Here is a 17182-nt window from a genome sequence, read left to right as displayed (position 1 = left end):
TAATTAAACTCATGGTCACTGACTAATATACATATATATATATATATATATATATATATATATTGATATATATACTCTTCACCTTCTCATAAGTAGGATTAATAAATGTATACAGAAATAATATGATTGCTCATACTCTAATACATAAACATCACATGCCATTGACGCCACTGTCCAGCTGTGTCCTTATTATCACAAGTGACGTTGCGTTCACAGCAGAGTGCACACGTGCTTTTGAGAAGGAACTAGCAATGAGTAGGTTAAACAATTAAAGAACGTTCTTCAGCAATAAATATTATCCATAATTTACAGATTAGCTGTCACCTGACATACTACTCTTGTTCTATATATTTGTGTTGTGCTGAAAAAATGAGGTGAAGTGTTATTTCTGTTTTTTATCAATTTATCATGAATGCACACTTTGGTCAATCGAAATGCGATTAGGTATTTGATGGTACTGCCCCTCTACCCTTTAGTCAACAGTACTTTTTTATTTTATTTTATTTTAGCATGGTGCGTGGACAATTTTGAGTTTGTTGTTGTTGTTATTGTTGGGATGCTGCTTTTACATCATTTTGGTTTTACTTAGGGATGAAAATACTGACAATTTTTTGAGTGCAAAAATGTTCCTGTAAGTGTGATTTTCCCATTTGTGGTGGTACAGATGGCTTGCTGCCTTGCAAAAACATCATTTTTTTGCTTATTTTGATGAACTGACAGTGCATTTTTTGTTATGCATTTCCTTTACATGTTTTTGACTTTTGTTTTTTGACAGAAGACAACACTTTAGATGAGTATAAATTCAATGAGTGGCAACTAGTATGTTCTCTGTTGAAGTAGAATTCATTACAAGCATAATTTAGTATGCTTCTTGCTATGGTGGACTTTCTCTTGGATGTGAATGAATTAAAAGATTAATCTAAAAGCAAACACACCGCTTTCTGTGTTCATGATGAGAAGAACTCATCCACCTGAGAAGAAGATGAACATTTGTTCCTCATTTTTCTATGGTCAATTTATACTTGGAACAAACAAAAACAGAATACTTCTGAGGATTGTGATGCTCTCCAGACAAGCAACACCTAAAAGCAAACTACTTTGATGCTCCAAGTCAAGGGTAGACAACCACCAACACCGGTGCCACAAGGTGGCAGTCAAGCAAATTTTGCTTGGAAGTTGTTTATTTATTTATTTAACTGTCTGATTGTCATGTAGGGAATCTGGTCATAAGACCATTTCAGCCATGACATGAGCAAGTTTGGGGCATAAATAGAACAAGAACATCAAAACAATGCAATAACAGAATATCACAATAATATGGCATAATATAGTAGACTACAACATTAACTGCAAGAGGAGTTAGAAATCAGCAATGTGACTTGAGTGATTAATGTCACATTATCTTGGCAAAGACAATATGTGCTCAAATACATGCACATTCCTTTTTAGTGAATAGATATTCATTCATATTAGTCTTGAAACCTTGCAAAGTTTGATGATTTTATTTACCAGTCAGAAAATGACTCCAGCATGTTGGAACAATATTGTATTTATTTATTTAACATTTGTTTAATGGGAATGTCTGACTGGAATAGAGCCCATTTTCAGTGGAGACTCAGGGAGAAATGCTCCAGGTGTGTGTCTATGGAATGTGGGAGGAAACCACAGCACCCAGAGGAAACCCACGCAAATGCAGGGAGGAGATGCAGACTCCACACAGAAGGCACCCCAGCCAAGAATCAAAACAGGGAGCCTCTGTCATTTGGCACATGTGCCAAATGACAGAGATAAAAAACTAATTATTCTCTCTCCAAAGCAGACATCACTTTCATTACATTGGAGACTTTTTACATGGCAATTCATACACAGATCTTATGTAACCCCTCATAAAATGGAACTTTTGTTTAAGAAAAATATTGGCTGCTGGAGATGTGATTTATCAATAAAAGCAGACTGGCAAAATATGTTCTACGAATGCTATTTGATTAAACCATATTGGGATAAAATAAATTATTTTCTGCAAATGGTATTCAATGATAAATTCCAGATTTCCAAATCTATTATTTTGTTTAATGTACCTGTACCCGACTGTGTGCCAAGAACAAAATATGTAATCTTATGGACTCTCCTAGCTATTGCAAGGAAGAACATTACATCAAACTGGAAATCCAAAGCTTCTCCAACTTTTAAGCAATTCACGAATATGGTGTCAGCAGTATCGCAATTGGAAATGAACACTATTAAAGGAAGAACTGAAAGAACTACATCATTATAATGTAGCATGGCAAAAAGTAACTGAAATACTGGAGAATAATGACTGCAGCAGATTATAATCAGGAAACAATTGTATAGAAAGTCAATTATATGTCAACAATAGACACCCTTGTAAATACTTTATTTTGGTTTTAATGTTTGATATCTGTTTAGAGGTTTTAGCCTACCTTTTTAAATAATTTGTAAATACTTCATTGTCATAAATAACCTGCATTCATGTTTTCTTGTTTTTGGAAATGAATAAACATATTTAAAAAAAAAAAAAAAACAGGGAGCCTCTTGCTGTGAGGCGACGATGCTAACTGCTGCACCGCTGTGCTGCTCTAACGATGTTTTGAATGTGTTCTCTCTAGCTGGCAAACCAAATGGGCGTCTTATCAATGAGACTGCATTCCTTGTTGGAAAGAAACTGGATCCCTAATGGAAACATTGATGCTAATGGTGGACAATGTCTTAACTTGGTTCAATCAAACATTAAAAACAAAAGAACGGAGCTATGGACAACCCATACAATCACCTTTATTATTCTGAGTGCTTTTATCAGTGGCATTATCCGACTTCTTCAGAGATAAAAATGTACAATGACACAGCCCTTAAATAATAACTAGAAATCACATGCTCTCATTACCAAATTGCCCAATTAAAAAAAAAATCAGTTAAGGAATAAATACTTAATATATACAGTCCCATACATTGAATATTTCATTCACAATACTAGTTAAAAATCTAAACTTTTTTACAACACTAGTTCAGCTTTCAACCCCAATATACTACTTATGGAAATTGTTTCATCCAGGATGGGGGAAACTGGCATAGCATCTTAATTGCTACCTTAGTTCTTAATATTCTCAATACAAATCTGCTGGACCTCCCCTGGGTCCTAAGTCAACCTTGGCAACAGCTATAAACTTAAAATTGTGTGTAGGGAATTTTTTAATGTGCCTGGCTAAATCATTTCTTTCATCACCTTTTTGGATGTCATAGAGATGTTGATATATCTGTTTCCTAAGTTTCTTTTTAGTTTTTCCAATATAGAAAATTTTGTATTGTTGACACCTTGCCATGTAAACCACCCCCATGCTATAGTAATAAAGTTTATGTGCTAGTGTGATTGCCCCACAATTCTGGTTATATACCTCAGTCCCTTCCAAAATATAGCTACACTGGGGAGACTGACCACACTTTATCATTCCTCCACTAGTTTCCCTTATTGTAGGTCTTTCCAAAAGGGATTTAAAAGATAAATCCTTCTTATATACAATGGTGGGCATTGGCCCTACTTTTTCAAACAAATAAGGATCAATCTTGAAAATATTCCCGTTGTGGCTGATAATCTTTTTAATGTCCCCAAAATGTAAATTTGAGAGCAAAATTAATGCTTTTTGAACATCCTCACTTTCAGTTTGAGCTTCTGACTTGCCATTACTCACCATTAGGGAGCAAATTGCCCTTCAAACCTTTTCTTTCTAACCTCTTCAAAAATGCTACTCAGAAAAGAATCAGGGCACACTCTCTTCTCCAATATCACCTTTAAAATAGAGCATTCATTCAAAAACATATTGTCGTCACTGACCATGCGGGCTAGTCTAACTAGCTGTCCCTTGACCAGTGACCTCTTTTGATGGAGGGGGTGGCATCTGTCAAAATGAAGCAAAGAGTTAGAATAAGTATGCTTACAGTAAATGGAAGATTTAAATCTCCCATTAACTCTGTCCTTAAAAATGTAAACATATAGATAGTGAACAAATTCTTCTTGCATCTCCATTGTGAATTTCAAAAAATTCATACTTGAATTGATGTAAAGAAAAAAACTGATCAAGCCTTTCTTTACTGTTGGTCCAAAAAATAATTATGTCATCCAAAAAATGACCATAAAGGGGCCAACTATTCACAAATTCAGATTTGAACACTACCAGATTCTCCCACTGTGCCAACACCATGTTGGCAAAAGTCAGTGCACAGGCTGCTCCCATAGCCAACCCCTTTTTCTGTCAAAAAGAGCTGATTCTCAAAGGTCAAAAGTTATTTTCAGGAATAACTTCCATAAGGGCTCTAATTGTGAACAACCTTTCATGCTCAAAGCCTGAGTTGGCACATAAAAAGTCATAAAAATAGCTCTAATCCTTCATCATTGGGATTGACTGAGAATAAATCACACACATCAGTGGTGGCAAATTGAAGATCCCCGGAATAAATTTGATTAGAGAGTTTTGATAGGAAGTCCCATGAATCTTTATATAAATGATTAAATTTGTTCAGTACTCCTTTGGTATGAACGTACCCATATTTAGCCAAGGGAAAGGTTTTAGACCCCTTTGCATTGACTATTGGCCTTAAAGGAGGGTCCCAACTACACTTATGTATTTTGAGTATGCTTAAAATGGTGGATGTTCTGGGGAGATTAACACAGAAATTCACTATCAGAAAAGGAAATCTGCTCAAGCAGTTCTTCCAACAAAACTTCTGTTTTCAGATAAACTATATTTTTCTCATTAATGGATACCTCCTCATATGTGTCTGTGTACAGAATAGCAAACATCCTAGTGATAGAATCATTGGTATTGATTACTACCAGGCCCCCACTTTTATCTGTCTTCATTATTCTTATTTGTTTCATACTTATGATGTCATTCAATAATTTGTTCTGTCTCATGTCTAAATTGGAAGGTTCTCTTCCCCTCTCCAAAAGAGACATCCTAATATAATTTTCACATATATTTTCAAATATATTCAAAAAGGGATGAAGCAGGGGATTGAAGGTACTAGAATGTTGACAGGGGGTATACAACACCCTTCTTACATTATCAAAGTACATACATAAATTAATTTTTCTAATATATAACGTCAGTTGTATCAATACACCATCAATCCTTCCTGGTCTGGCTGAAACAAAGGTGAGCCCTTATTCAAAAAGGTCGTCACAATTGGTTGTAACCTCACTGCCACTTAAATTGTAGATCTTAAAGTCACCTTTAGTGTTTAGCACTATGTTCCTTCCTTCAGTGGATGGAACCACCAATGCCTCCCCCTCCCCCTCCCTCTCCCTCTCCCTCTGGGTCTCTCTCTACCAAAATGGGAGTCCTGTTAGAATCCAGTTCTCTTGTCTGAATTCATCCAGCCTCCCTCCATCTGGTTCATTAGTCTTTCTGACCTCCTCAGAGGAGGGGCCTTCTAAAAGGATGCCCTCTTCTTGGACACCAATACTATTATATCTTATTCCTATTTCTTCCCCCCGGTCATTTATCCTATATCCTTCATCATTTACATTTGATTGAAATACACATTCCCAATATCTGGCAGGGATGGTAGGCCCTTCCTGCATCATAATCTATTTTGTCATGTAAAAGTTTCTCTGTTTTTTTTTCTTTTTTAGGTCAACAATCATCTTATAAATCTCCATGAATATGCATTTATATTCATTAATCCTATGCTGAAACAATAAGTCCACCTGCATACTAGTATTCAAAACACAAATATAATCATTCAATACAGTAATTTGTTCCTCATTGTCCTTGAGTACCACCTCTAACGATTCACACACTTGTTTGTTGAATATATTCAGTAACTCACGGTGTGGGCTAGAGTTCCAAATCAATCCCATGAGATAATTCCAGATTCTATGTCCTTTTGAAACCTTTTCTCTCTACAGACACTCATGAAGATCTAGATTCTCAGCTGGTAGTTTCCGGTAGTTTAAAGGTTTCTCTCTCAACATTTTAATCTGATTGTCAAAGGACACAAAATTGTCATCTTGAACATCTGTTTCTAATGTAAAATGAATTTCTTGCTGTAGACTGTGACTCAGAGAAAACACGTCACTGAAACCTTCACCGGAAGAGAGCTGCAAACTGGAACAACTATTACTGTGGTTACATAAAGTGTTGTTAGTTGAGTATACCAAGGAATTTCACATCTTCTGGGCTGGTGTAATTCCACTGTCTTCACTGCATTGAAATAAAAAGCGCTCAGTCTGGATCGACACTTCGCACATTTGGATGAGCTCCACAGTGATTTAAATAAACGGAAAGCTGCTGTGTCGACCCTGCAATAAGGAAGTAATATTTCCGATGAATGACAATATTTCCGATGGATGCCAATAAATCCGAGGCAGTTCCAACAGATGTGCTACTAAACCACAGCTTACCTTCCATAGTTCCAACACAAAATAACTCACAAAAGAGAACTACAACAAACACAGTTTACACTATTAAAAACAAAAGAATGGCGCAATGGATAACCCATAAAATCATCTTTATTATTCTGAGCAATTTCATCGGTGGTATTATCTGACATCTTCGGAGATAAAAACATACAATGACACAGTCCTTAAATAATCACTAGAAATCACATGCTCTCATTACCAAATTGCCCAATTAAAAAAAATCAATTCCCCTTCTGGTGCTTGACTTAACATTTCCTGACAATTCTTATCCATCCCATGGCTGATAATTGTATATTAGCCCTAGCAAGAATAATTGTGATCACACCATAAATAATTTGAGGGACTGCAGCATTTAGAAACTGCCTCTATCCATTAGTGCACAAGGGGCATTCCTAGCGTGCATTTTCTATTACACATCCTTAGATCCAAGTTACATTTCAATATGGACATGGATGAGCTTTATTTTACTTGAATGGCTTGTATGTCCTGAAACAGTGGTATTTTCTGTGATATATATCCGTTTCTCCACACCATTCTGTTTAGACACTGGGACTGAGTATTTCTGATGCCATTTGAGTTGTTGATGTTCAGTAGGTCCATCACTATCGGGTCAAATGATGCCTTGTATATCAGACACAGGTCACCGTTTAGCACTCTGTAGGATCCAAGTGTAGTGATAAGGCTTTAAGGTGATCCATGCAAGGCCTGTTGTTGAGGAATTGTATCCTTTAGTATGGTATCTCTGTGGGTATTCCAGTTCTGCATGTGGCTGGACAGATACATGTCAAAGTGGTCATTATACAAAATGATTGACATAATGATGGTTTCGTACAGGGGTACAATAACATCTCTAGAGCTAGCTGCAATCAATTTGTTCATAAGCTGTGAAATATAGAAAGACTTTATTATGACACTGTATATATGTTGGTTGAAAGTTAGATCACTATCCACAAAAGTTCCCAAATGCCAAACAACTGGGTCAACTCTCAGGTGGGTATTGTTAATTTTGTAGTTCTCTGGGGTAGATGACTTCTCATAGGATATGATAATGTATTTTTTGGAGTTTTGTTTCAATTCATGATTCTGGCATCAGTTAATTTTGGGGGCAAACCTTCCTGCATGATAGTTAAGAAATTTGGAGATTCAACAACTGCTGTTAGCTTGCTGTCATCTCAGACTTAGTCAGCCAAAGCCCTTTGATATTTGCCTTTACTTCCAAGAAGTAGACGCCAAACAGGAAAAGTCTCAGCACCAAGCACCGGGGGCTCCATTAGTGACTGGTCTCTTTCTAGAGGTAGACTCCCCTATTTTGATCTTCTGCATCATGTGAGCCAGTTGGCAGTCTAGCCAGTGATGTAATGGTTTATTCCTAGTTTATGCAGCTTTTGTACTATACCTGAGTAGAAGATTGTTTTAAAAGGCTTGGACAGGCCAACATAATGTGGTGTGAATTGTTTTACCTTCATCAAAGCTTAAAATTTGCCCATGATTTTCAGCCTTTCCACTCGTTCTCCCTGAATCTTGTCCTAAGAGGTTGAGAGATCAGAGCATAATTTGACTGTCCCTGTTTTGTGTCAAATTTTGTTCTGCTCCTCATAAGAGTTGATGTTTTCTTGCAAATTTATGAAGATTGAAAAAATGAAATAATGATAGACATTTGAGTTTCAGACTTCTAGACTTCATATCCTTCATAAAATCCATGCTAATGCAAAACCTGTTATTCTAGCCATTAAGCATAGAAGAATGGGTCTATATTAGATCATCAAAGTGTTAATACTTTGAATGATCTAATATCGAACCGAAAACAGCGAACGCTGAAAATAGCGAAGCTGCAGATAACCAATTTTTTCCTAGGCAAAGAATTTGGTTGCCCGTTTATGTGGCTTCGCTATTTTCAGCACTGTGGTGGAAAGTTATGGGTTGGGTTCAGGTAAGTGTGCAATTGTGTGGACGTTAGGGTTAGGGTGGGGTATGCAAATTAGGGTTAGGGCACGGGTGAGGTGAGTGTGCGATAGTGATAGACTTTAGGGTTAGGGTGGGGTATGTGAGTTAGGGTTAAGGCGTGGGTGAGTTGAGTGTGCAGTAATGATGGACCTTAGGGTTAGGGTTTGGGTTAAGGATAGTGGATAGATAGTACTGTATGTACAGTTTAGAGTAGGGTTAGATGTAGGATTTTAAGTGTATGTGTGTGGATTGCTGGTTTTTTGGTGTGCTTGTGTTGTGTGTGTGTTTCTCGGAACAGTGAATTTTTTCCCAGGGAAATAAATTTACTGTTCTGAGCTTTCGATGTTTTTAGATTTTGTGGTTAGAAGTTCGAGGTTGTTGTATTCGATGAGGTGCTGTTTCGTTGAACTGATATAGACCCTAGAATAACAATGTTATTCTTAAAATCTATCCCTGATTCTGGACCTTTGGCCTTTTTTACCGACGCATTACGTTTTTGGCTTTATCCCTCGAGCTATGAGGTTTTGAGGTTTAAAAAAGAACTGTGAGCAAAAGCTGTTTAGCATTTTCAAGCTCAACCTTATGGATTTTTTTTTAATTTGTCAAATTAAATAAAACAGAAGTGCAGCAAAAACTGGTCAACTTGCAAAATAACAATAATAATAAATAACCTAACTGAAGGCTTAAAGTCAGGCAAGAAGCTTTAATAACTTTTTTATAAGCAGAACAAAAATCACCCAGTATTTTTTATTGTGATTTTAAATAATGTTTCTTGTATGACTTTAAAAATCTAATAAAACTAGGGCCAACTTGCAGAGATGAAACAAATTAAAAAAAAAAGACTTAAGGCAAGAAAGAAATTGTATTAACTTCTGAAAGCATAGTAACAGCAGGGTCAATGTTAATCCACTTTACATGCCTGCATTAAGTCTTAATTATCATCACCATCATTGTTGTCATTATTATTATTATTTTTAGTATTATCACTTCATAACTGACAGCCCATAATGTCCATGAGTGGGCTGCTGCCACTTCAGTTGAGGTCCACAATCCACAGAACTGCACTGGCATCATACCTCTCAACCTGGAAACATCAAAAATCTGGGCAAAGGCCCATGAAAAATAGGTACAAATATGCACATTGATTAACATAGAATTTGCATACATACTTATGTAACCACGTCCACTCCAATGGAATAATGGGATACTGACTTTCAAATGCAAACTGAAGAACAGACAACCAAAATATGGCCCCATAGTTCCCCACAGTTATTCCAATGTCCCATTACTAAGCTATTTTGCCCCATTTACCATAAACAATGTAATGTGCATACTGCTTTACTTCCACAATGATTATTTGGATTTAATTAAAAACTTTTATTTCATATTTTATGGCACAAACACTAATAGACATCTACTAAACAAAGCAATACAGCCTCACACTGAAAATAGACTTAGAATTAAAACTTCTCTGCCCTTGAAACTCCCATTCATTGAAACAGCATTTGAAACCCAAATTTAAAGAAAATGCATCTGGTAACCTCACCAACCCCAATGCAATGGAAAACTGAAAAAAAATAATAATATTCATGCTGCAGGCAATAACAATTTGTATAGAACAAAATGAGATTTGGTTTCAAAGACTGATTCTTCTGTTTTATGAGAACATCAGTCGAGGGGGAATACAAAGTATTTTGTGTGCACAGCAATCCTGAAGAAAACTACTTACAAAATGCAGTGAGTCAGATCACAGAGTTAAAAATGGATGCAGTATTAGTCCCAGAAATATGCATGCTTTCAAACTTTTAATATTGTGAAACACTTTTCCTGGGTTCTAACTAAGCTGTTCTAATAAAGGTTATCTATGACCCATAAAAACACAAACAGATGTGTTAAAACATTCTTGTGCATGTAGAACAAATGCAGCCCTCCAGGTATGCAGATTCCCTAGATCATGAGTGATTGCAATCAGCTCTGAATGGGAGAAAACTAAGTATCAGATCATCTCATACAGCAGAAGTTTTAAAGTGGCTGCAGAGTAAATTTGAATTATATATTGTTTTTTTTTTTCAAGAACTGCATAGTTGGTTATTGCAGGATTCAGCGAGGTCAAGACTAGGTATAAAACCCTCATGGATATATCATGTATCATAAATCACATTGTGTAATTGCCAGTCAGTCAGCACTAAAGGCTGTGTAACACAAAGTACACAAGATTCTTAAGGTGAAATCTTTTTTGAAGAAAGAAAAATATATTCTAAAAGTGTTTGAAAACATTTTCACAGCTTCCTGATTCAAAAAAACAAAGGCAAGTCACCTTTCATAGCATCATAATGCCAAGCATCATCACATTTAGATCTATTTATAAAATAAAAATAACAACTTTGTCATTTTAATTGTGCAATCCATCTGTTAAATAGTAACTGTCTAGGCCTAGGTAACACTCTGTATCTAATATGCGACACAGTATTCCAATCTAAATTACAACCATTATCCAACAGCACTCTAAGGCTCCATTCTAGTGCAGTTCTATGTACACATCACTTGCACGAGTTAAAATAAACTGCTTAACCTTGTTACTAAATAACCAGAAGATTACTCAGATTTTAAGCAGATAATGCTAAAAACATATTTTAAAACCACTATCCATGCCCTTCATGAACAGTAAACTTCCATACATAAAATTTTAATTTTATGTTGTTGCCTCACAGCAAGAGCTTCTCTGGTTCGATCCTCGGCTGGGGTGCCTTCTGTTCAGAGTCTGCATGTCCTCCCTGTGGTCGCATGGGTTTCCACTGGGTGCTCTGCTTCCCTCCCACATCCCAATGACATGCTGTAGGTGGATTGGACACTCTAAATTGGCCCTAGGTATGAGTGTGTGCATGTGTGTGCCTTCTGTAGAAGGTTGGGTGCCGGGCTGGCAACTCGACACTGTAAAACTCTACTGCCAATCATGAGCAGACAGGTGATCTGCTGTGGCATCCCCTAACCTGGAAAAGCCGAAAGAAGAAGAAGAAGAAGAATCAACACCAAACAAACGGTTAGCTACTTGGAGCCTGTACTAGGAAGAAACACCAAGAAGAGGTTTACAGGGGTATGTTAGGTTAATTCCCTCACACTCCAAGCATAGCCAACATTCCTTCTTGCATAAGCAGAAAACGGCAATAGAAATTAGCCGAGAAAGATTTGGCTTAAATTGTAAAACTATAACTTTAGTATTAAAACACATGCTGGAAAAGGGCCACGGCTCAGTCAGACATTCCCGTTCAACAAATGTAAAATAAAATAAATGTAAAATAAATCTGATGAAATTCCTCAACATGGAATGAAAGCGCTTAACATGTGTTTTAATAATAAAGTTACGGAATTACAACAACAAGTCCGAATCTTTCTTGGTTTCCAATGCTGTTTCTGTATGCAGAATCAAAACCATAAGGACAAGTTTCCCTTTTGTTCATCTTACCCCGGTAGTTACCCAAATGTACCAGTCACTGCCGCTTTGTAGAGGAAATAGTCCATTTACCAGAAAGAAGATGCTGCAGTAGCTTGCTCCATTCGTTACAACACCTCAATTACCTGATGAAAAACATGCCAACAGCATTCTGAAGTTAGCTTCTTATTAATGTTGAAGTCCAGTCCATCCTGATATGACTCTGCCCCAAAGGAGGTGTCTGCAACCAACGGGTACTGAATGCGCCACCAACTACACCACAAATATTTTAATTTTATCTCTTTTCCCGCACTCACTAGCTGTGATGAGCAGGATTCTCAGCCAATAAGAACTGTAAGGAGCTATCAAGCTTTATGCTCTCCGATTGACTTTGAACTCAACCACTGTAGAAAAAATGGCCCCAGAATCTAAAACCACAACAATTAAAAAAATGAGCAAGGACTCCCAAAGCAACCGGACTGTTCACGTTAATAAACAGCACACTTTATTAAAGTAAAATACATAAAAAACAGCAGATTGAGCACTTTCATCCCCTCGAAATGGGACTTCATCAGAATCTGGATGAAAGCGCTCAATCTGCTGTTTTTTTACGTGTTTTGCTTTAATAAAGTGTGCCGTTTATTAACGTGATCAGTCCGTGAACAGTTCGGTTGCTTTGGGAGTCCTTGCTCATTTTTTACTTGACTTGGAACTTAAGCCTTTTAAAGGGAAAAAAACATGCATTTGTGTGCCTGTCAGTACAATTTTGTTAGCAGGAACTGAAGTGAGGACCAGTTTTATTGCACCAAAGCTGTATCGGTTTGTCAGCAAGTACCTACCATTGTATGTTACATAGCTTTTCTCTTCAGTTTTTATGTTGGTATTCCTTCTGTGTGGAGTCTGCATGTTTCCCCAATTCTGTGAGTTTTCTCTGGGTGCTCTCAGTTCCTCACACATTTAAATGACATGCAGTGGATGGTATGGGCAATTGGCTGTATATTTTAATGTGGTATGCAAGAATAATTACGGCAAGGCTAGCCATCTGGTGGTGTGATGGTCAATAATCCATTGATCTGGTTTCATGTGCAGAAATGGGAAAAAGGATGTAATGGATAAATGATTGGCTGTACATAACATGTAATCTAAAATCATTCTTTGCAGCTTCAGCCCAGGATACGGAGTAACACAGAAGTTAGAATAAATATTTTAATTCTAGTGTGTAGAAAATATGAGTAGCAAATAAGTTTCGGAACAGACAGATTTGAAAGACATGCGATACAAGGAATGAAAGTGCTTAACATGTTATGTGTTTTAATAATAAAGTTACGGAAGTCTGAATCTTTCTCAGTTTCCAATGCTGTTTTCTGTATGCAGAATCAAAACCATGCTTTGATGTCATTGCGTTGACTCACACAGCCTCTTTGGTTGGCTGCCACAGTGCCGTAAGTCAACATGGGTGAGCTATTAGCAAACTTTTTTTTTTAATCCCTCATCTGAGTCTTCAAGCTTGACAGGAAAATGGGCACTAACTCGTGAAGCTAACATCAGCTGCAACTTAAAACTGTACACACAAAAAAAAATCGGGATTTGAAGGGGCCACTCGGAAATTTGTGGCACGTCATTTTCTTGTCATCAAAACCGGTAAATTCCAAGGAATTCAGTACGGTTGAGAGATATGACTGTCATGTTCAATGACCATTGTTAATTAACAGTAAATAACAGTGAAAACCATAAACTATCGGAAGTTGGAATGAAACAAAGAAGTGTCAGTTGTAAAAGAATAATAAGCGCTTTTATTCCGTTATTGCCAAACATGGAACAAAAGCGCTTATTTTTTAAAAATGAGACCTCGTCATTTCATTCCAGCTTCTGAAAGTTTATAGTAAATAACTGTGCAAAATACCAGAGCCCAGTCATGGTCAAATGTGACCTAGGCAGGTTAATAGATTGCCACCCCCCCCCACCCGAGCAGCTACTCTTGCAGCAATCCCCTACTCTCAAGTAGCAGTCCCCTCCCCAGCCATTCCAGTGTTCCATTATTTGTCTATTTCTCCCTAGTTATCATAAACATTCTCCCACCCTGTCAGGGTGCATAATGTTTTCTTATTTACTTCTATAATGATTACAGATACTGAAATAAAATAGTACAAAGATTGATAGTCATTTGCTAAACAAACAATACAGTCTCACAGTGAAAAGAGACTTAGTATGAGCAGTAAAATTCTCTGCCCTTGAAACTCATGTTCATTGAAAAGGCATGAAAACTCACATTCTAAGAAAATGCATCCTTCCAATGGAGGATTGTTTACATTTGGGCTGTTTTCAAACAATAGGCTCCTTGCACACATTTTTAGGGATATGCATACATGTATGTGTTCTTTGATTCACCTTCCTGATTGTATTAAAATTATATTCCTTGTATTCCTTGTATAATACAGCACCACTTGTTAGAATGTGTTTTAAATTTGTAGTTTTGAATATTCTAGTAAGCAATGAAACAAACTGTATGGACAAATAATGACAAAACTATCCATTTCAAAAAAACTTCAACCATAAAAGGCCACATAAATGTCTATCATTACAATCCACTAACATCACTCAATAAGCACAATCTCTGCAAAAGAAAAAGTCATCCGAATAATTCCACATTAAAGAGATCTGTAACTAATGAAGAGGTTGTACTGGCAAACAACTTTACATTTCAATGTTTCATCTACAAATTCAGTGCCTGCTGCTCTTGAAGAATTAATAACCTATGTTACGTTAAAAAAATTGGTATGCTGATGCTATTATAATAGGGAATGACTGGCCGACAACAAGATCATAGTTACTAAACATCTCATACAAAGGAGGATACACTGTGTGGAACCCCTATCCCCCCTTACAATGCACCAAATAATTGGCAATCAGAAGGTCACTGGAATATCAGCACTCCATCTACTTAGTGTGGGAGTAGAATGTACAGCCTTCTGCACCAAAATCAATTATACTACTAACACTGCTTTCAAATTCTACAACACAGTGACTGCCATTTGATAAACAAAACAGTTGCACATTGAAAACAGACAGTAAACTTATCTTCCCTTGAAACTCACAGTTCCATGAAAATGCACTGAAACTCATAATTCCCTGAAAATGTACTGAAACTCAAACTCACAATTCCATCAGTGGTCTAGTAGTCGATGTACAGGTTCAGGCTCTTGTTTCCATTGAACCTCATAATTCTTTCAGCAGTCTGGTAGTTGGTGTATAGGATTCAGGCTTTTCTCTCCTGTAACCAAGTTACAGGGTCAATCCTAATCAAGTTAGTTGACTAACCTGCCCTCCCCCCCTACTTATGGCATTACATACTATACCTCTCAACCTCTTAGCATAAGAAATACAGGCAAAGCCTAAAATAATGGGGGGACAAAGGCCACAAAATAGGGGCATTTTTAAATATTGTTCTTATAGACCTAGAAAGTTGCTAGAATAACAATACTTGTCTTAGCATGTATTTTCTAAAGGAAATGAAGCCTGAAACTCAAATGTATGACATTATTTAGTTATGTCAGTTCTCAGCGTTTTGCCAGAAAACCACAAATGTTGAGGAATAGGCCAAAAATATGAGAGAAAAATCAGGACATTGTGCAATAATCTGGAGAACTGAGAGGTATGCATGCCTCTCAAACTCTTAGTGCAAGAAATTTGGACAAAACCTGAAATAATGGGGATACAATTGTTCATATTAGAGACAGAGTTTAAATATTACTCCTTTTAACTTAGAAAGTGGCTAGAATAACAGGATGTATGTTAGTTTGCATTTTCTGAAGGACATTAAGTCTGAAACCCATATATATATATATATATATATATATATATATATATATATACACACACACACACACACACACACACACACACATATATCATTATTTAGTTACTTCATTCCTTCGTGATTTGCCAGAAAACCACAAATTGTATGAGAAACAGACCAAAACTATGAAGCTAAATCTGAACAGTTAAGAGGTATGTTAAATACACACATACTTACCTTCTTTCTGCTCTCACACAGCAACAGACACACATGCACACACACACGCACACACACACACACACACACACACACACACACACACACACACACACACACACACGCACACACACACATGCACACACACTGTAAACAAAACATCTGAACCAATGAAGTTGCTTCATTCTCTCCAACTGTAAACCAGGGGTGACACACAACCCTGCTGCAAGCAAGGCTACTATTACCCACCATTATCAACTCTGTTTTCATTACTAATAAGACAGCAAACCTTTTAAGACATATTATTATAACCTGCTCCCCCAACTGTAAAGCAGCAAGACAGAAACTGATGTCTTTTGAACCTGTGCACTTCAATATATTTCACTAGTGAGTTCTGTATAGTTAAAAAGACAGGTCATTCTCTTTTCAGCTATTATATTGTTGAGTTCCATTTCATATTACACTTCCTGCCACAATTCCTACAACAGCACAACACACAATGCCAGTAAAAGTCGCATTCTAGGAAAAACTGCAGTGCATTTTTTTTACCTTAGATATGTTTTATGAGAACCCAGTGCAGATTTTTTTTTCTAGACATGTATCTCTTCATGCTCTCAGAATAGATTAGTTATACTCACACCTTACAGAAGCTGAAAAAAATGCATCATGGTTCACAGCACCTTATTCTAGCAATGTAAGTATATTAGTAGTCCATACCAACAAAAGGTTGTAGCTCTTAAAATATTTTATGATCATCTGAATTTTTCTGCGCAACGAGTGTGCTTATTGTGATATAAACTGAATGCATCTTGTGCTCTTAGATGTAAACTCTGTTGAAATACTTCTCTAATATGAGAAAGGTTAATGTACAAGGTGTGTGACTTGAAAAATAATGAACATCTTTGGACTCTCAGAATCTAATGGATGAAAAGCTACAACAGGGATGTAGTCTTAGTACAAATAAAAATTCTGAAAGCCAAAACAGGTTGTGTCTTCACCTGTCTTAAGATATGTCACAAAATAATAGCTTTATTGTATTTTGCACACTGTGTCCCTTAAAACAGGCCCCTTCTGATAAAATACACTCATATAATGAAAAAGTCATATGAATTGAGCACTGCGTAGCCAATTATGCTACTCTTTTGTCACTGCTGAGAGGAAGGTTCAGAAGAGATGGGCCACAATTATGCACCTGCCAGAGATGTTTCAAGGATTTTTCAGTTTTTGTTGCCCTCTGTCACTGGACATGGCCAGTCACATTTCAGCTTAAACAAACAAGATATTACCATCACCATAACTGCCAACTCAGTCGAACCACTTTCTAACAGGAAACACCTCTGATGTTTAATTGTCATTAATG

The sequence above is a fragment of the Protopterus annectens genome, chromosome 2.part1 (assembly GCF_019279795.1).
Source record: "Protopterus annectens isolate FY-2018-M chromosome 2.part1, PAN1.0, whole genome shotgun sequence".
Classification (NCBI taxonomy): domain Eukaryota; kingdom Metazoa; phylum Chordata; order Ceratodontiformes; family Protopteridae; genus Protopterus; species Protopterus annectens.
The sequence above is the reverse complement of the archived record's forward strand: the minus strand, read 5'-3'. Positions refer to the sequence as shown.